We start from the raw sequence: 17,604 nt of genomic DNA, 5'->3' as shown, positions 1-17,604 counted from the left end.
AAAAAAAAAAAAAAAAAAAAAAAAGATTATGATGCATAATTTATTAAAGTCCAGATGCCTCTAAAGCAAAACTCTCTCTTTTGAGCACATAAGAATTCCAATGTTAACAAAAGTTTTTCAAAGTAGAAGATCTCATATTACTACTCTTGTATTACTACATTAGGCTGATTGGTAATAGAAACATTCACTCACATGTTTAAAAAGCATTTGGCAGACACTGAAGAATTAAAGTTATTGGGGTTACGCTGTAATTGTATGCCCCCCCCCCAGCAGGCGTATACATCTATTTATAGGTTATTTTCTCATCTTCAGTTTAGGATTGGTACTGATGCAGGCAGCTAAGCAGAGGAACACCCATGGGTGTTCTGGCTTTTGCTTAAGTGTTTATTTAGCTTGAGTACCCATTTACCTATTCTCAGGTCTTGAATATACCTCTTATAAGAATATCAATTATTGTGCCAGGCTGTTGTAGGTCAGGGAGACCCAGGTCCCGGTGTTAATGAAATATTGATTTAGCACTATGTGCCAAACACCATTGTAGTTCCCTGTTTAACTCTCACAACAATCTATGAAGTGGCAATTATTGTCATTGCTATTTTGTACTAAGAAGACTGGCGCACGCAGAGGTCTAGTAACCTCCATGGTTTTATGCAGCGTAGGCGATGAAGTCCTCACAGACTGGATTACTGTACCATATGGCCACGTTGCTCAGGATAATTTCAAAAACACCATGACAACTCAGAGCACAGTAGGTGCAGAAGCTCATCCCCAGACCCTTAGGCCAGGGATTTTTTTAAGGCCATCTCTCTTCTGTGTTTAGCTAGTTAGTGTGGTACTGTAGGCTAGACCATTCAATATGTTTCAGCCTTCTTTTTCCTTTACTTCCTGAACCATAGATGCTGGAAAATATCAAAACTACATTTCCCAGACTCCCTTTCAGCCAAAATCTTACATGTAACCCAGTGAAGGGAAAGAAATAACCGCTGGACTGGATATAGGACTCCAGCCTCAGGGACGCTTGAGCATAGTTTGATCACTCATCCAACTTCTTGTAATAGTGACTAAGGAAATGTATCCATTGCTGTTAGATGAGGGATCCAAGGAGGTTCCTAAGGAATGTGGTTCCCGGGTGTTGTACGACCTGTAATTGATGGACTGTAGCTGCATCAGAGAATTAAAAGCCAGGCCTTCAACCTTCTGGGGACAAGATGATTAGCAAAGGGTTCAAGCTCAGGGACCCCAAATGCTATGACTTCCTTGTGTGATGCAACCTGCACTCTAGCTTCCTGTCATTTCTTGAGACCAAAGTGTGTCCCTACTTGTGATCTGGAACATGCTGTCCCCTATCCATAATTAAGGTTACATAAAATTATGCTGAGTTAAGTATTTTATGATGAACTCAATTCTTCCAAAACAAAAAAAAACACACAAAAACAACAAAAAAAAACAACACCCATAGAGTCAGATAATTGGGGTTAAAGATATTTTCTATGTGGGAATTCTTTGAAATATCATAGAAGTGAGGTTTCACCACTGAGGGGGAAAAAAAGATTAAATGTCAGTATTACATTGACCTTGACCTCAGAATAATGTAGAGAAGTAAAGGGATTTGTGGATTAGAGCCATGATTCAGCAAATATTATAATTGACTTGCTTTGGGAATTAAATCAACCAAATGGGTAGAGTAACTACTTCCTTTAACCACTTCTGTTACACTGTACAATGTGCACAGATACCAAAATAACTGCTTAACCCAGACTGTTTTAGTGCATACAGCCTAAATTCTTACAGCTAGCTAGGGAAAAGAAAATTCTAGATTATTCATGTTAAAAGAAGAGAAGCTAAGGGTGGATTAGTGCAGTGGTTCTCAAAGAACAGTCTCTGAACCAGTCGGATCAGCATCACCTGGGAACCTGTTAGAAATGCAATTCCTCAGGCCTATGCAAAAACGCTCTGATTTTAAAAACTTTCAATCCAGGGGATTCTTATGCATAGAAAAAATTGAGAACCATTGAATTAAGACTTCCCATAGTCTATGGTTTTCATTATTTCATCCATTGAGTTCAGGACTTTCACCATGTGTGAATTTGGTAACATCATAGCTAGTTATCTGACTGAATTTCAATTTTTCACTTTCTTTTTAATGCTCCCGGGTAGAAATATAAATAACTAAGGAAATAGATATGACAGTAATTAATGTTGGGAGAATTAGATCAGTCATGCTTCCTTAAGCTAGATACTATACCCGTTGGCCAATTGATGGTTTCCTATAAGTCTTTCAGGTTTCAAAAATAATAATCATTCATAAAGTTAATTCAATTGTGTGCTATGGGTAAAGAGAGGGAGGGTGAAATGATAGAATAGTAGGGGAATTCTGTTGATTTGCTTCAGAGAAATAAAATTAGTAGAAGTAGAAGAGGACATATCTATTGTATTATTAAATGGTTCCCATAAAGCAAATCTTGGGAAAAGTGAGTGGATCTAAAGAGAAGAATAATGTAGAGATTTTTACCACAGATTCCATTTTCAGATAGTTGGTGTCTAATTCTGCAGCAAAAATATGATAGCCTGTCTCTTCTTCAGAACCCCTTTGCTCCCCCAGCCTGGAGCAGGAATCCTGGGAATAAACCTAATACATTGGTCGAGAGTGGGGCAGCTCTGAAATATAAAGCCAATTACTTCATTCAAGCCACCTGGTAGAGCAGGTACCACTTTGTGGCCGGGCAAAGGAAGGATGGGAAGGACCTGCCAGCTAACCTTGAACAAATATACCCCTAGACCAGTGATGGCGAACCTATGAAACCTCTGACACGCGAACTCATTTTTTTGGTTGATTTTTCTTTGTTAAATGGCATTTAAATATATAAAATAAATATCAAAAATATAAATCTTTGTTTTACTATGGTTGCAAATATCAAAATATTTCTATATGTGACATGGCACCAGAGTTAAGTTAGGGTTTTTTCAAAATGCTGACATGCCGAGCTCAAAAGGTTCGCCATCACTGCCCTGGACAATCAGCCCCACTTAAAATTAAAATTTTTACTTTTTATTAAAACAAAGGATAATTTTTCCATATGCCCTATACCCACTTGACTGAATAGTTATCAGTACAATAAGAATTTGTTTTATTGAAAATAGGTCTCCCCAATGCTTGTCCAAAATAGCACTGAGACCTGGTTTCCAAGTGGCACATTTTGCTAAAAAGTTCTTCCTTTAAAAAAAAATGCATGAAAAAGAGTAAAGCTACATGGCCAGGAGATTTTTTTTAATACAAGGTTTTGGAAAACTTATTTAACATAATTGCATTCTATTTTGTGATTTATACTGTAACCATGGCATTTTCAAACAAGACATGCAAATGATTCTGTACAAAGTTTTAATAATAATCACCAACATTAATTGCGCAATTAGCAGGTGCTTGGCTTTGCCTTAGTCCTTTTAATTAAATTGCATGATTTAAGTTTCAAAAAACCTTGAAGTAGGAACTTTCATTACCCTCATTTTACAAGTGAGCAAACTGAAGCTTAGCGAGGCAATCTCACTTGCCCCTGCAGTAACTGGCAAAGCAGAGATTAGGAGGTACTATCTCTCTCCAAAGCCCACCATCTGTACCACTACACGACTTCTCTGAAGCATCCTTTGACCTCCAGGGTCTTGTTTTTTCTCAGTGACTACCTGCCATTCAAATGGACCTGTCTCAGTTATCACCTCTGTGTGGGCCACAGCCTCTCCTTTAAACCTGTGAACAGCTTGTAAACATCAGCCTCCATTTCACCTGGTCTGTGATTTTTAGTCTCATCCTCAGAGCCTGAATTCTTTATAACTGGATCTCCTGGCCCCAGTTGTGCTCCTGCTCAGCCCTCCCTAGTCTCTCCTAGCCTTTAAGATGTCCTCCTGCCTTGGGTTCTCCCTCTTGGTGGCAGTGGCTGGAATCTGAGACCTGCTGGTTCTCTCTGAAGCATGTTCACTGCACAGCTGTAAGGACTGGTGGCACCCTCATTGGTGTTCTATGCCTTTACCTGGGCTGGTTGCGCTAGCTTTAAAATAGCTTCAAAAGTGGGCCAATCGCAGCTATTTCTCATACTGGCCCACATAGACACCGGGCTTTTCTGAAAAAAGAGATGCCTATTTTCCCTGCTTAAGGGCCTTTCTATTCCTACAAGATGTTCCACTTAGTTCCTATATCTAAGAGACACTCCTAATTTTCATCCACTCTTAAAAATAAGAGCCTACATTTAGCAAATGAAACCAGGAGCCAATCTCTGGACCAGCTCCCTGAGAATTCTTTTTCTTATTCAAGCTCACAACCACTCCTGACACAGGAAGCACTCTTATGCTCCACTAGGATTTAGAGAGCCATACAGCTGGTCCAGCATCGCATTGCAAACAAGAGGTACAGAAACCAAGATTTAAATCCAGGCAGCCTAACTCCAGAGCCCATGAGCTCACGGATGCTGCTTCCCATAGCCACGTATGACAGAAGAATCCACAGCCCCCAAATCAAGTAGGCTGTGCTAGACTAATTCTCTCTATTCCAATTCGTAGGTGTCTGCTGTCCCTAACCACAGGAATTAGGCTGCTCCTAATTCTGTCACTATTCTTTTAAAATATCAAAGTGCTATTTTAAAAAGGCAGCAGATGTTTCTTCACATCTTGTTCTCTTGCAGTCCATGAAAAAGCAAATGAGGCAGGGAGAGCTGTTTCACAGCCCTTTTCAATGGGCTTTTGCTGCCTCTGCTTAACCCCACTCAGCTTCTAATGCATCTCTTTCCATATACCATTCTTGTTTTGTATTTTGAATGGAAAGAAAATACTAGAGGGGGAACTTTAATGAGTTGTGATTCTGCCATTAATTGGTATTTGTGCTACCTAAGTTTTTATATCAAAAGATGAAAAGGGCTTACCTCAAAATTTACATGATCATCTGAAGAGTTCTAAAACCCCAGGTCTTAAGTTCCGTGCTATTTCATTAAGAGGAGGTTTACCCTGCAAGAGGTGTTCCGTTTCCATAGAAACAACTGTGCCTGCATGACTCAACCATGTTCTTTGAAATGAAAGTGCAACTACATTTCTTGAAACGTTGAATTCTCATTTACTCTTTACCCTGAAGCCTGTCACTCCGTCTTCCTACCTACTTATTATTCATCCAAGTATTTCTTCAGACACCTAGTGTGTGTCTATTTTCTGCCAACCACTGGGCTCTGTGGTAAGTGCTTTAGTAGGATGTCAAGTGCTAAAGGAACAGAGAGAATGGGGAATCTAGCTGGAGTCAGGTAGGGACAGGGTAGGTAAATAAAGTTTCAGGGTGGTCAGGACATCTAGACTTGCTTTAATGAGTGAAATAGAAAGTTGTTGGTGACAGAATGGTTGGGCAGTGAAGGACAGTTTTTAAATTTCTAGCTTGTACAACTAGATATGGATTGAGGCTCTTAGAAGATAGAAATAAGAGGGAAGATGAGGTGGTACAATGCTAAGTTTAACTTTGGACTGACTGGATTTCAGGTGTCTGTGCTACATGTAGTTATTAAAGGGACACGTGAAATTATGGAAGTGAAACTCAGGAAGCTAGGTCTAATCACATATTTGCTTATTTTGGTCTCCCTCACAACTTCATGAACAGTGTCCTGCATACTATAGGCATATAATTCATGTCAATTCTAAATTTCTTCTTCCCTTCATATTATGTAGCATTTATACCGAGGGATATAATAGAATGCTGAATGAAATATTAAATCCATATTTTTAATCAGGTCAAAAAGTCCACTAAGTGTACTAAAAATTCAATATTCTTTTCATAATTGAAGCTATAACATCAAGAAATATCTTAACTATTCCTTGACAGCCAAGGCTACTTTCAGGTTTAAATAATTAGCAATCACTCTTGATAGTAATGGTGAACTTCCTGAGGCCAGCCAACAATAAAATAAATGCAGTTTAGATTATACAGCTGGTTTTAAAAACATACTCATTAAAAAAATAGCATAGTCAAAGGTGCAAAAACTATGAAAGAGGTACTGAAAAATGCACTGGATTAACATATAACATAGTAAATGGCTTAGGATATTAATGTGAGAGGGCCACATACAATAATTACAAAAGAGAATTAAAAATTTCACTGAATCCTACATTCACCCATTTGAAATATGCATGTTGTGCTAGACAGATAACCTGGAAAGAAATCTATTTTCAAAAGGCTGATTATTACCAAAAAAATAATAAACCACAAATGGCAGTTCATGGAAATCCCAGGTACAAAGCAATCCGTCCTTGAATTCAAAATAATGCAAGTGCCACGAGATTCCTGGCTAAGGTAAATAGTAGAATAAAAGAAACCCAATCCATTTGAAGGTGATTTTGAAATATAATAAAACAGAAGAATTTGCCATGATTACCTCAAAAAACGTAACGTAGCAGTGCCCAGGAGAGGGAACCCTGCCCCATTTGGGCTTAGGCTATTTTATTGTAATTCTCTCAATCAGAGGGGATAGCACTACCAGTTCCGCAAATAAGGTTAGACTACATTTTAACCAAACAACATCTTTTAATGGTAATAACTTAGTGTTTAACCTAAGAACCAGAAGTGTTTTAGTGGGACTAGGTTATACACATTCAGGCCTGGGGGATTGTTTGGAAGGGAAGAAGTTGTGATGGGAGAATAGGCAATCAATTGGAAGCAAATACCTGGAGAAAATTGGAATCTTTCCACTAGAGCTGGTCATTTATTTATATTTAAACAGTTATCTACTCAAAGCAAGTCACAAATTGCTTGCAGGGAAAGAAAAAAAAAAGACTTTGCAGCAAGTCAACTTTGCTGTTAATGAATGGGAAGTTGGAAACCCAGAGCATCAGCTCTATTATCTGCCAATAAGAACATTTCATGTTCAAAAAATCCATGAGGCTTTGAAGAGATATTTGATCTCCTTAGAAACTCTGATACATTTGAAATATCTGCCTGCTTTTCCCAGAGTCTATATCAATGACACTTTTTTAAAAACTCTAGCCAGTACAGGGTAATAAATAACTCAGGCAAACAAAGACATGAGAAAAAGGCTCAACCTAATTGCATCTTTTCCCACTTTATGGATGTTTACACACTTGCAAAAAAAAAGACAATTCCTCTGTGGCGAGCCCTCACTTCTGTGCCCTAGTCCGCTCACTCTTCCTCACCAAACATCCCCAATGCAGTGAGTTAGCAAAGGTGGATTCCTTCCTATTAAGACAGTAACCGTGGTGATCACAAGGCAGCAATTTGCCATTCACCCCTGTGGTGGCCACATCAGACATTACTAATCAATTATGGCATTATGCTCCCTCAGAATCTGCCGGGTCACAAGGGTAATAAAACATCTCTACCTCCCTCCTCCAAGAGGCCATATTTTGACAAGTGTTGCCAAAACCAACTTGATAGGTTATCAATTATACCTCTACTTCTGTATTTAAATCAACTTGTTTAATACATTTTGTTTTTATCCTCACTAACAGATCACTGACAAATATTTTTATCTAAATGCTGCATATACTCTTTTTTACACTTATTACTGACACCTTAATTGCTAATTAGTGAGAGCATAAAGCAGGAGACATAAGTATTAACAGAAGTGCAAAGCATTTGGGGTGGAGGGGTTAAATCAGATGATAAAAATTAGCTGGATATATTAACAAGTATGGTGGCTGAAGTGAAAAATGACCCTCAGAGGTATAGTGTGATTATTGTTTAAAAAGCTGCATTGACGCTATTTGTATGAGAACATTTACCAATCTTTGATGACTACTACTGAAAATACTGTGGGATCACTCCTGTAGAGTTGGATAAATCCCAGGGGGTACTCCCCTTTGAACATGGGATCTTGAAAAGCAAATGTTTTACAACTTTAAGTAGTGAGTCAATCATGACAGAAAGGAGGACAAGATATGTGCTATTTTTTCTACAGGGCTACCTTGAGTGATGCTAGGGAGGCAACTGGTGCTCCACCAACGCTAAAGACCAGTAGTTAGGAAGCCTGCACACAATGGCTCAAGATTAAGTTGGCAAAGGCCTTAGCAGGAAAGCATTGCAATGCTAGGCTAAGAAAAAATTCTCCACAGTGTTGCTGAAAAATTTGCCAACTGGCTCTCAGGTAACTTTCTCAAGTGGACATATTTGTGTCTTCGTTCTTAATTCATTTAGGTAGGTAGTAGCGCTTCATCGTCAGCCAGTCCACTGATTAACTGTCTTCATTTGCATTTTTTCAATTATAGGTAAGTAAACCTTGGGGAGTCCCATGAAGGCTTAATTACAGTCAACAAATTTTCTAAATATGGCTTAGGGCCATTTTTCTTACCATTAAAGGCAGTACAGTTTTTGTTCAACCCAAACAAGGCATTCTTGCTAAACTTGGAATCCAAAGGAGAAGTGGGAGTATTGAGGTATCTTGGCCCTTGGAAAGGCATTGTTTAGGCAGTTCCCTCCTCCAATTTCTATATTTCTTCCTCTCTGCACCCTTCCTTTTCCCACACTTTTCAGACTCATCCTCTCTGGGTCATTCCCACATAACAACAAAACCATGAGAAATAAATCCAATAGGAGAATTACCAATGGAGTTTTAGGCGTCCACCCTAATTGGAAGATATTCCTGGGTAAGAAGACAATCTTTGTGTCACCATGTAGCAATTCTTCAAAAGGCTAAAGCTTCTTTTAGCCTTCACTAGAGGGAGCCAGCTAGCGGAAGATCAGTACCTTTGATTCCTCTGTTTCCCCCATTCTCCCTCCCTGAGCAATATCAACATGACTGGCAGACAAATCTAGGACAGTCATTGTCCAAGAATCCAAGAGAAATAAGTCTTCACAAAATGAATGAACAAGCCACTAACAGACCCTCCAACCTTGTAGGAATGTGCTGAAGGTTAGTTGACACTGTACAAAATAGCTCCTAGGGTCCGGCACACAAAGTGCAACCACTGAGTGAAGAACAAACCATAGTCAAGGACCACATCTTTGAGGGCTGGTTGGTGGAGAACTGTGCCTAGAAAGTAAGCATAATCTGATAACCCTGGATTCTTCTTCTCCCTTCTTAAACTTCTCTTCACATTCAACCATAAGGAAATGGATAATTTAGAATTATTCCTGTACTGGGGAAAGTCACCTCCCATTTACCCCATGCCCCTCCCCTCGTCTGGTGAGTGGAAAATGCTGGTAGAAGCCTCCATTGCTGCCTGGGTCCTGAATGAAGAGTTGAAGAGCAGACTAAACCCTATCCCCCAGGGACTGCTTGCTGCCTCTATTTAGGATCCTAGTTCCCTCTTCCTCACCTCTTTCTTCCAACTCCTGTCCATTTTCTTTGTTCTGGTAAGATATTCTGTTCTCCCTCCCTTTCTCTTTTCCTTTCTTATAGTGCCTAGGCTCTGGACTCAGAACCCTAGTTCAAAGCCTGATTAAGCTGATCACTGACTATGTGATCTTGAGAGAGCTATTTAGTCTAGCTCTATCCACTTCAAATTTTTAAAGTAAAAGTAAAAATGAAAAAATACGACCCATTTATTTAAGTATTTAGGTACTAAATGAGATCATATCCTTTAAGCTAGGATTAGATTAGAAAATGGTAGGCCCTTAGTAAATCTTAGTGTTTATTATTACTATGATTTATCTTTCCTTAAATCATCATTTAAAAAAAAGGTATCTTTAAAATTATATTTCTAAGTCCTCTTTTACTTTCTTTTTCAAGGTTCCCCCCATCCAGCATCTGGAGTTCTGTCTTTTTACTAAACCAAGTATCATCTGGCTTGCTCTCAATGCCTGAATATTCCAGTTTTAATGTGTTAGGGATAAAGGCATGAAGAAGTTTACAAGGGAAATACATAAGCACCAAAAAAAGTAGATCTGTATCTTTTCTAGTTTTACTATATTCTTTAGCTGAATGAAGGAAAGGAGGGATCAAGCTTCACAAGAAAATGAGGTTTTTGTGTAAAAGTGTGACACCCCAAATATCTAAGAACATTTTGTCTTCATTTAACCCCCATAAGCTCTAAAAGTAGAAAGTCAAGATAGCTCTAATAGTAGAGAGAGGGAAGACGATGTTTAGAGGTCTAATTTAAGAAGCATAAAATATTTTACCCAACCAAGTATAGGGCCTAATTCCAAAAATAAAAGCTGTTCATTTTGGTTAAGATATCATTTCTTATTAAAAAGAAAATGATGTTATCTGGAAAATGTAATGCCTTAATTCATTAAAATCTTATATTGTTGTCAGAAGCCAGTTGAGAGTCCCAGCTACCTCAAAAATGGAGCCCTTTCTGGCCTAGAAAGGCTCACCAATCACTGCAGATCAACCTTCCAAGCCCTGTGTTTTATCTCCATCAAACACTTGGGTTCCCTAGACCTGTTTCTTAAAGTCTTAAATCTATTTTTCTGTAAGATATGAGCTATTTTAAATCTTTACCTCAGTCTTGAAAGGAGACCTGCATCTCCAGCTAAGTTGGCCTGTCTCATCATTAAATCCATCAATAGACTCCAGGTATTAAATCTACATATTCTTGAGAGGTTTGTGAATGGCTCATCAGACTAGTTTCCCAGAACATGCATATACCAATCTTGCGCCTTTGTACATACTGTGCTCACATTTATTAATCAAATAAGTTAGCAAAGGGCCGGTCTTGAGAAAAGACTTTCTAAAGAAAAAAAAATCCAAGATAAATAAAAGTCAGAATATAAGGAAGGACATTGCCTGGGCTATGACCTGGAAAGGCCAGGAAAAAGAAAGTAGGACAGGTGCAAAAAACCACAGTGGACAACATTAAGACAAGCCACACTTGTCAATGCTCCAGGCTTCTTTCAGAGCTAATAAAGCAAGGATGGTTGATGTGTGCCCAGTTCCTGTCATTTCTTCATTGGTACCTTTCGCAAGCATGCTCAGTCAATAACAGTACTTTTTTTCTACTGATCCTAGAAATGCTCTGAGAATTCGTCTCAAAATATAGGCCAGGCAATTACTAGCAAATGGGGAAAGTTAGAAGTCAAGATAAAACTCATTCATCATCCCCTCTATTCTACCCCACCAAAGGCTATGCTTTGATTAAGAGCAGTATGTTAATATCATTTCTCCTTCATTACAATAATGATCTTCTCACATAATTCATAAAGAATTATTTTTTAAGATACAATGCAGTAAATTGAAGTGAAATGTTAGAAACATATGTAACAAAATAATTCACTAACAAAATTTCAGCTCTTCTTTTATTAAAGGAATGAGAATTTGGACAAGAAGAAATGAGTATCATTATTCAAGGGTTCACAAGAGGTCTTCCATATAATGCATAGTTTAAAACCAGTGATTTTAATTAAATTAGTTTTAAATTTGAACAGTTGATCCATAGCTTTTTATAATTAAACACGTTTTTCTGCCTACTTTTAAACATTTTTTGAGCAGACATAGAATAATGACCTCCAAATCTTTTTCTTTCTCCCTGGTCACTGCTTTTCCCATTGTAAGATGTATACCATTTACCAATTTTATCACATTTTCAAATAATTTCCATGTGCTCACACTGTCAGATAGAGGTTTTCTACCTTTAGTTCAGGAGACAACTCAATGAGTTGTAAGCACTAAGTCTTTAACTTCCATCTAGCTGACACTTCAGGTCCTTGCACACAAGTTGTTATTTATACAAATAAAATCCTCTGACATTAAGGAATGATCTAAGCTTCCGCAGAGATTTCTTACTGACTCTTCCTAACATTCTTGGACACAGGCAAGAGCTCTAAGGTTAACGCCACACCTCTACCCCAGACCGACTCCTCCTACAGTCTTCTTACTGTGTTGTTGGTAACAACTCTTCCAGCTGTTCAGGTTAAAATCGCAAAATCTTATCATTGCACCTTGTTCTCTCTGACCCAGTATTTTTGAAATACAGTGGGGCCTTGACTTACGAGTGTCCCGACTAGCGAGTTTTTCAGAGATACGAGCCGTCTCTCTGCCGACTTTTTGCTTAGAGTTGACAGAGTACTTTGAGTTAACGAGCTCCGTCACGGAACAATTAAATTCGTATGTCAAGGCCCCACTGTACATCCATTATTTGACCTCCTCTCACCTTTTCCACTTACAACCATGGCCAAGCCATCAGCATCTCTCATCAGAATTGTGCAATATCTTCCCCTACCTTGTTTCTTTCTTCCTCCTTTTACCACCTTTAGTCTATTTTTATCTTTATTATTGAAAGTATACAGATGTTCCCATTGATCCCCTCCACCCTGCATCACACTGTTGCCTTGAGTCTAGTTCATTGGTTCTCAACCTTGGCTGCACATTAGAATCACCTGGGAATCTTTTTAAAATACTGATTTCTGGGCCTCACCCTCCGGAGATTCTGTTTCTTTGTTTCTAATATTGTGGCCTCACCCCATAAGAAACAGAATCTCCGGAGGGGGAGGCCCAGAAATCAGGATTTTAAAAAGATTCCCAGGTGATTCTAATGTGCAGCCAAGGTTGAGAACCCTGGTCTAGTTTAAATGGGGGCCAGAATAATCCTGTTAAATACACTCACATAATGTCACTTTTCCACATTGTCGACTGGATTGGCATCTAAGTTTGAGGCCAAAGCTATCAAAATGGTGTTCCAGGTCATATACTCTACTCTGGTCCCCAATAGTTCTGGTTTCTCCCTCATTCACTCCACTCCTAAATGCTGGTCCCTTGGCTATAACTCAGACCAGTCATTCCCCACTTCAGGACCTTTGTGTTTTCCCCTCTGCCTAGAATGCTCTTCCCCCAAATACCTATAAGTCTTGGTCCCTGAACTTCATCAAGTATCAGCCTCTCAGTGAGAACTTCACTTTTCAAATTGCAACTCCATTACTACCTTTGCCCCCTCAATTTGTTCCCTTCTGTCTTAATATTATTTTTATAAACACATCACCATCCAAAAATGTATTTTCTTCTTAGATTTATTTTTCCCCAACCTCTGCTATATCTCAAACACCTAAAAGCTGGGGTCCTCAAACTTTTTAAACATGGGGCCAGTTCACTGTCCCTCAGACGGTTGGAGGGCCGGACTATAGTTTTTAAAAAAAAACTATGAACAAATTCCTATGCACACTGCACATATCTTATTTTGAAGTAAAAAAAACAAAATGGGAACAAATACGATATTTGTATTTGCATGTGGCCCGCGGGCCATAGTTTGAGGACCCTTGCCTAAAAGAGTGTCTGGCATCTAGGTCTTCCATAAATATTTGCTACATGTTATTAAATAATTGCAACTTTATGGATGAGGAAATAAGATGACAGAATTGTCCAAGGGCTTAATGCCTAGTCCCATACTCAACTCCCTCATGTCTTCTACCTGTTCATTCTTCGATCCAAGATTATTAAAAGGCACACTATTGACAAGGAGTATGGAATTTAGGGACATATTTGAGTAAGTAAAGTGTAGTCAAATGGTAATACAAATCTTATGACCTCTTTCTCTTACTGTGCCCTCAGTGGTAGAGTTTCAGGATTAGCTCTCCTCAGAAAATAATCACAATTTTATCCTTTGTGTTTATTGCTTTCAGTGTATAAAAGTCTGCATTTTATTCAAAGACTGTTTCCCCTATTAATAGTATCAGCATATGAGACACTAAGTCGTGTTTGCTTGATGTCTTAATGATCTTTAATCCTCAAAACCTATATAAGGTATATATCATCATTCCTTTTTTACATATGAGGAAACTGAAATAGAGAAAATTAACATTTTTGTAAACTTAGGTTCACAAAATTTATACTACCATCAGTCCACCGTGACCATCTTCCCTGACCAGGACTTCACCATAGTCTGTGTCTGCTCTGAATTCTTTATTTCTGGCCATTTGTCTGGAGCTAATCATGAGTTACAGTAGGTATTAACTGTTCACAGGGTTGAGTCATGTGACCAAGCAGTAAGGAGGTGAATTTCCTTATGGCACAAAAGGAAAAATGCAACACCAATTTCCTACCTTGCAATCATGATTCCCATGAAATATGAACTAGGCAAGTACCAGGGACATCATCTTTTACTATTTTCTTGCAACTAAAAATATCTACATGTTCAAAGAAGACTTGATCAAATAACATCTAATTCTCCCTTCTTCTAGTCACCATATAAGTCACTTTCTATTTAACCAAACATGAAAAATATTAATTCTAAATTTCTACAACATTGCCTTTTAGTCTGCCATACAGAGTACACTATGATATAATGTGAGGCTGATTGATATAGTTAAAAAAAACACACACATATAGTTAGTATGTGTCAGAATGTGTAGATAATGGTAATAGCTATTTCCTGTGTTTCCTGTTTAATTACTAGTCTATGGAAGACAAAGCTTAGCAATATCCTTACATTGCACAAAGCACAAGATTACCCATTCGAGAAACTGGCTCTAATCTAATCTTTCCTGCCAATTAGATTGTGAAAGTTAGGGGCACTCTAGTAACCTCTCTGCACTTTTATTTCTTCAACTGTAAAGTGGGGTTATTAATATTCTATATTTCATCAATTATTCCGAGATCCATGTGGGAAGGCAAATCTAAAGCACCGTTTAAAGTTTAAATAAGTATATCACTTTAAAGTATTATTGCATAACCTCTGGGTACCATTGGAAGTCCTTTTAAAATCTTCACCATAATTTATTGGATCACCTGGGAACTTTAGGATCAAAGAAACTCTGTACAGAGATGGGTATTCCAACAGAATATGGGATACTGTGAGGGTACCATAAGCCCTAGCAAAGCAAGAACAAGGTACTCTCAATAGGAGGCAAGCTTTCTTCTTCCACGTGACAGTGGGCGTGACAAGGGATGAAGTATGATTGGGGTAGTCTAGATACAATCTCATTTTTCCCATTTTTGGAGAATGGTTAAGAAATGTGAATCTCAAATAAAACACAGGAAACTTCTTTTAGAGGCCTAAACACTGGCTATGGAGTGCAGCCCAAAAAAAGAGATGCAGAAGGTCAACTAAAAATGAGGTAAACCATTCTTGTCATATATGTAGCCAGCTCATCCATGGAGCTGTTCTTGGTGATTCCAGCTCAATTCTCATTATGTTTCTTGTTAGAATCAAATAGTTGTTTCCTTGCTGCTTTCTCTTCAAAAACTTTGTGATACATTAAAGTCTTGTCTTGAGTGTTAGGTTTCTGGCCACTTAGGAACAAGTACTTCCTAGTGCTTTACTGGCATGTTGTCCAGAAGCATATGGGATTGGGTGTTCATGTCCCCAGTGTTTAGGCTGCCTTTTCAATTGACCGGCCTTACTCATACAAGTCAATTAGTACTCTCTTCATATTGGTAAATGTACTTTGGATGTTTTGTGGATTCAATACATATTGAGCATCCCAAGCAACTATATCTGTCCTGTATGTTGTTACATCATATAATCCTCACCAAGGAAAAGTGATCCATCACTTTATCCTCACTATTCAATAGATAAAGGAACTGAAGATTAAGGAGAAGCAACTGGCTAGCTAATCCTATATAATAAAAGGGTAATATGCAAACTGACTAACAGCAGAATGACTGGTCACTATGACACACACCACCAGGGGGCAGACACTCAATCCAGGAGCTGCCCCCTGGTGGTCAGTGCGCTCCCACAGGGGGAGCTCTGCTCAGCCACAAGCCAGGCTGACGGCTGCCAGTACAGCGGTGATGGTGGGAGCCTTTCCTGCCTCCTCAGCAGCACTAAGGGTGTCCGACTGCAGCTTAGGCCTGCTCCCCACTGGCAAGTGGAAATCCTCTGCAGGCTCCTGGGCTGCCAGAGGGGTGTCTGAATGCCAGCTTAGGCCCGATCCCCCAGGGAGCAGGCCTAAGCCAGCAGATGGACATCCCCTGAGGGGTCCCAGAATGTGAGAGGGCACAGGATGGGCTGAGGGACCCCCCTCCAGCAGACTGGAGCACACTGTGTAGTCCTCGGAAGTGCGTGGTCTGTTCGTATGGCTGCTACTCCTTGGACCGGGGTGGGCTGCCGCTGTTCCTTAAATGGGGCCGGGCAGCTCGCAGAACTACTGCTCCTCGGAAGGGGGCGGGCTCTTCACACACCTGCTGTTCCTCGGACTTGTGCAGGGTGCAGGCTGTGCGCACCTGCTGCTCCTTGGATGGGGGCAGGCTGTGCAGGGCTGCCACTCCTCAGACATAGGAAGACTGCACTTGCAGCTGCTGCTCCTCAGACAGGTTGGACTGCTCACATGGTTGCTGCTCTTTGAACGGGGAAGTGGGATGCTCACGCAGCTACTGCTCCTTGGACAGGGGCAGGCCACATGAGGCTGCTGCTCTTAGGCTCGAGGCCAGCTGCCAGTACAGCGGTGGTGGTGGGAGCCTCTCCCACCTCCTCAGCAGCGCTAAGGATGTCCGACTGCAGCTTAGGCCTGCTCCCCGCTGCCAAGTGGACATCCCCTGAGTGTTCCTGGGCTGCCAGAGGGATGTCTGATTGCGATCTTAGGCCCAATCCCCCAGGGGTCCCAGACTGCGAGAGGGCACAGGCTGGGCTGAGGAACCCCTCCCGAGTGCACAAATTTTTGTGCACCGGGTCTCTAGTAAGACAATAACCAGGGATTTAGATGCACGACTTTAGTTCCCAGGCCCAGGGTATTTAGCTATATACTTAGCTCTGACTGCTTTGGAATACAGTAAGGAACAAAGGGCATTTAAGGTGGTTCCCCTGAGAAGCCAGGGAACTTCTCCATAGAGGTGCCTCCCAGGCTTGGCCTGGTTTGGAACCTCACAGTCTGTTTCTCCCGGACGGTGCTTTTAGGGAAAATGCAGCCAAAGCACCAGACCGTTCCATCTAAAACTGGAAATATCATCTCTTTGGTCCAACAGAGTACCTCTACAGCTGGACAACATATTGTCTGTTCCTTTGCAAAAGAGGTTGAGCTATACAAGGAATTTTCAAAACCACAGATTAAAGGCCAGACTATCCTCAAAAGACTGAAAATGCATAACAGTATTGCCACAAATCATAGAAAAGTATCAGTGGGTCCCTTTAAAGCAAGCCTCAAATCTACGATATTAGGAATTTTCTTTGAAAAATAAAAGTACTTCATGAACTTCTGAGAAAATCACAACTTTTCACCAGTGAAGAAAGATAAACATTAAAGGGCCAGAGAGCGTCTGGTACAGTCACTTGCCCCTACTAAAATCATGCTTAGTATTAAGATGAAAGTTTCCTCAAGGCACAATCCCTACCTTGGAGTCCCTGTGAATCTAGCCTTTGACAAAGTTAAATCACCTCCATATTTATAAGATATAAAGACCACCTCATTATTTCTTTACCTGATATACTAAAAAATGCCAAGGAAAACTCTTCAAAAATGCTACAGCTACATCTTTGAAAGAAGTAATCTCTGTTATATTTGGACTCCCCACCTGTTACAGTTCTCCAACTTTCTCTTTAAAAACATTCATACTAAGGTGTGAAACATTCCATTTCCACCTATAACTTTATTTCAAGGGCTCACTCACATTAATTTCAGCATTGCAGAGCTAAATATCATCTTAAAAATACCTGCATAAGTAATTTGCATCTCAATGAGACCATCCTGCTCCATTTCTTAATATGATTTTTTAAAAATATAAACTGTTAGTGCTACTTTTCCTTATTTTTTAAAAAAGG

General features: G+C 39.7%; 1 protein-coding gene across 1 annotated transcript in view; it reads right to left on the bottom strand.

Moving 5' to 3' along the window:
- Positions 1-17,604, bottom strand: part of CTNNA2 (catenin alpha 2) — a gene marked incomplete at its 5' end in the record, with an annotated part of 880,141 nt that overhangs the window by 1,372 nt on the left and 861,165 nt on the right. The gene's annotated exons all lie outside the window — the stretch shown is intronic.

This window comes from Myotis davidii, unplaced genomic scaffold, assembly GCF_000327345.1.
Source record: "Myotis davidii unplaced genomic scaffold, ASM32734v1 scaffold91, whole genome shotgun sequence".
In the NCBI taxonomy this organism is placed as follows: domain Eukaryota; kingdom Metazoa; phylum Chordata; class Mammalia; order Chiroptera; family Vespertilionidae; genus Myotis; species Myotis davidii.
The sequence above is the reverse complement of the archived record's forward strand: the minus strand, read 5'-3'. Positions and strand labels throughout refer to the sequence as shown.